This window comes from Schistocerca piceifrons, chromosome 8 (genome assembly GCF_021461385.2).
Source record: "Schistocerca piceifrons isolate TAMUIC-IGC-003096 chromosome 8, iqSchPice1.1, whole genome shotgun sequence".
Taxonomy (NCBI): Eukaryota; Metazoa; Arthropoda; class Insecta; order Orthoptera; family Acrididae; genus Schistocerca; species Schistocerca piceifrons.
Window position 1 is genome coordinate 474,027,687 of NC_060145.1, and position 4,265 is coordinate 474,031,951.

Here is a 4,265-nt window from a genome sequence, read left to right on the forward strand (position 1 = left end):
AAAAAGACACCATAATACAATCTGATGAAGAAGATGAAAAAGTGTTAAAGAATATTGTTAATTAATTTTTTTATATTGTATCGCTGTACGTTGTTGTTCTTAAGATGTTTTACTAAATAAATATCAATATTTTCAAATGCTTAGTAACTTAAATAAAAGTAAGTAGCTGTGTAAACCTATGTTACAGTGACATTCTTTGCAAACTCCCCACGAGAGGATCATTTATCGGAAAAGGGACGAATGTCCACCAACTTACAAAGAGGATAGCTTCAAAAATATATATCGAATGCGCTGGAACGACTCATCACTGTGTACAGATAACCTAGTTCCACATATTTTTAATAGATCACAAAACTGTAGGAACAATATTGTAAGTGTTGCCAAGTTTTTTTAGTTTTCTCTAAACAATGGTGATTGGACTTTATTCCTCTTTCCAGTCAGTGATTCAGTTATGACCTTTTTTCACACAGTATTCTTAAGCTGATTATTGCTTCTCTTATTCCTCTGTGCCTAACACCCTAAATGTAGAAACAAACTTGAATTTAAGTTTTTAAAATAAAGTTCATGTAGTTACCTCGAGACGTTCGTGTAAATACCGATGGGGTTCTATAGTCACGCAAAGGACCACTGGTTTCTCTCCTCTTCTTATAGGTGTGAGAATCTGTCTACCATTTGACACTTCAAAACCGACCAAGTGCGAGCAGAACTGAGGGTTCCATACAAACTTAATTATGTCATCCATCCAGGGAATCGAGAATCTCAGTGATTTTTGCCTGTTATAGATATATGGCAAGATACTGATCGTGCGGATTCCAAGACCGTATCAATATCTTTATAGTATGAAACTTCCTGGCAGATTAAAACTGTGTGCCCGACCGAGACTCGAACTCGGGACCTTTGCCTTTCGCGGGCAAGTGCTCTACCAACTGAGCTACCGAAGCACGACTCACGCCCGGTACTCACAGCTTTACTTCTGCCAGTACCTCGTCTCCTACCTTCCAAACTTTACAGAAGCTCTCCTGCAGGAGAGGTCCCGAGTTCGAGTCTCGGTCGGGCACACAGTTTTAATCTGCCAGGAAGTTTCATATCAGCGCACACTCCGCTGCAGAGTGAAAATCTCATTCTGGAAACATCCCCCAGGCTGTGGCTAAGCCATGTCTCCGCAATATCCTTTCTTTCAGGAGTGCTAGTTCTGCGCGGTTCGCAGGAGAGCTTCTGTAAAGTTTGGAAGGTAGGAGACGAGGTACTGGCAGAAGTAAAGCTGTGAGTACCGAGCGTGAGTCGTGCTTCGGTAGCTCAGTTGGTAGAGCATTTGCCCGCGAAAGGCAAAGGTCCCGAGTTCGAGTCTCGGTCGGGCACACAGTTTTAATCTGCCAGGAAGTTTCATATCAGCGCACACTCCGCTGCAGAGTGAAAATCTCATTCTGGATCTTTATAGTAGTTCGACAGACTAGTCCAGAAATACAAAAAGAAGCGACCAGAGAACCTCAATTATTTTTTTGTAGAGAGAGAATATTTAATAAAACATTCTTTTTTTATTTACTAAAACGTGACTGTAACTTACATTTCACGTTTGTATGCAATAATGTTCCTCTATTATGCTTTCGACGAATAACGAACGCTATGTATGTTCAAATGGGGAAACATATTACTTATTTGATATAATTACAATTCAATAAGTTTCACATTTTTTATGTTACTTTTACTGTGGAACCTTGCGTCTTGACGAATTTCATGACTCTAGATCGACGGAAGTACATTACAGATTTTGATGGGTGAGCCTGCAAGTTTCGAAATATGTGTCATAGATGACCGAATCTTTTGATTGCATTAACTTAGAAGCTTATTTCTTTTGCATCGCCAAGGGATAACAGACTTCCTTATGTGACATAAATTTGAACATAATACGCCTATCTGTCCCAGAGATAAAGGATTCTTAAAAGGCAGACGGATAAAAAATGACAAAAGAGATATTTTTTGCGTGATTTAATTACAAATTAATAATTTTCGAAGTTTTTCCCGTTACTTATACTGTAAAACCTTGCTTCTTGCCAAAGGTCATGATTCTACATTAACGGGAAGTATCCTATAGGTTTCCATTGAGTTTTCGAGTATCAAATTATGCAACATGATTGGGGTATCTTTCAATTACTTTGACTTAGACGCTTACAATTTTTACTCCGCAAAGGGACCATAGACTTAAGTCTGTGACATAAATGTGAGCTTGATACACCAAACTGTTCCAGAGAAAAACGGTCACAGCAGACGAACAGACAGACCGATGGATAAAAAAATGACAAAAAATATTTTTCATGTGTGGTATAATTGTAAATTAGTGTTTTTAAATTTTTGCTTTACTTGTACTGTGAAACCTCCTTTTTTTTGCAAATTTCGTGATTTTAGGACAGCGGGGAGCACGCACTAGGTTTTGACCAGTGAGTTTTTGAGCAGCAATATATGTGAATAAATAGTCTTATTTTTCGAATGCATTGACTTAGAAGCTTCACTGTTTTACTGCGCCAAGGGACCGTAAAATTTAATACGTGACATAAATTTCAATGTGATACGCGTACCGTTGCTGAGAAAAAGGGGTTTGAACAGCCGAAATGACTGCCAGACAGAGAGGGAGACAACAAAGTGATCGTACAAAATTTCCGTTTTTGCAGACTGATGAAAGAATCACAAAAAATTGGCAACTTTTCCTTCGGGGAGTGCCTGGGACTCTTATCTGTCAGGTGCATGTGGTGAACAGACAATTTGTTCCATCACTGTTTGCTCCACGAACATTGCGCAATAAATCACGAACAACGGAGGCAGACAAATAGTCACGTAAATGCTCCCTTGTTGGGTGTAATGAAAGTAGGAGACGTACGTTCACTATTAGCTGTCGCCCTAATTATTAAATTACGCAAACGGTTATTCGTAATTATCTCACCTCAGGCGATGTCAGTCATTAATTTCCAGAACTTGTGGACTCATCATTTACATGCGTAAAGCTGCATATATATTACGAAAGCGACCGGGCAATGTGTGAGGCGTTTCGCGTTCACCCGCATTTAATTCACGGCCCCATTCATTACCACACGTGAAAAAAAATTACATTGAGAATCAGTCTGGCTTCTGACACGTCGGCTAAGTACAAAATACTGTGTTGTCTGCATACATTCAACTCGTAATTACGTGACGCTGTGTCATTTATGAAGTACAACTCCTTAAGTATAGTGGAGCTCACGACCTGCGAGCTAGTTAATTAAAGCGCCGTCACCCTAACACTGCGAGAGGATTTCACGATTTTTCCCACTTCCGTGATTTCAGGGACAGTGGAAAGACGAAAGTACGAGAAAACAATAAACAAGTCAAGAGGTCATTAGTTTATCAAGATTAAGAAGGCAAATGATTTACGATGTATCACTTACTTTGAATGTTGCTGCGTAGAAAAAGAGAAGCCGAGACACGCAAGGAGACGTAGATAAATGCAAAGGGTAACACTGACGAAGTGCTAACCACCACTACATGAAGAAAGCTGTGTGTTGTTTTTATGGCAGGCAACACACGCGCGGAAACCATAGGTGTTTCTCGAGTGATAATTGCGATTCGAAAAGTAGATATGCAATAAGATATGTTTTCTTAGTTAGTCGTAAGCGTTAACTAATCAGCGATGTTGAAGTTGTCGTTAGCTGTTTTGTTTAATTTTTTTCTTATTTCCTGTGCCATATAGCTTTGAGGAATGAAACAGTGACGGCAGATCACGATCTAAACGACAAGGCGTAGTAGAAATTCTCGGATGTCACAGGATATTCTGAATTTAACTGATGAAAGGGGGGGAAAAAAAAGCTGCAGCAAATGAAGCAGGCCAAAGGGAATACAAACGTCTAAAAAGTGAGGCGGACAGGAAGCGCAAAATGGCTAAGGAGGTATGGGTGGAGGACAAATGTAAAGATACAGAAGCATATACAACTAGGGAAAAGGTAGATACCATCTACGGGAAAAGTACAGATACATTTGGAGGAAAAAAAAGCAACTGTAGCAATATCAAGAGCATAGACGGAAAGCAATACTGCAGAAACTGTACTGTACGAACATCAAGAGCATAGATGGAAAACATTACTAAGCGAAGAAGGGAAAGATGAAATGTGAAAGGAGTAAATGAGCAGGCAGTGGAACGAAACTGAAGGCCTTTTTATAGAAATGGTACGTAAGTGAAGATGAACCAGGAGATACGATACTGCGAGAAGAATTTGACAGGGCACTGAAAGACCTAATTC

General features: G+C 39.6%; 1 non-coding gene across 1 annotated transcript; it reads left to right on the forward strand.

The window, feature by feature from the left end:
• Window positions 1-1,284: 1,284 nt before the first annotated feature.
• Trnas-cga lies at window positions 1,285-1,359 on the forward strand. Its single transcript has one exon. It is a non-coding gene; the product is annotated as a tRNA-Ser (tRNA).
• The last annotated feature ends 2,906 nt before the right edge of the window (window positions 1,360-4,265 follow it).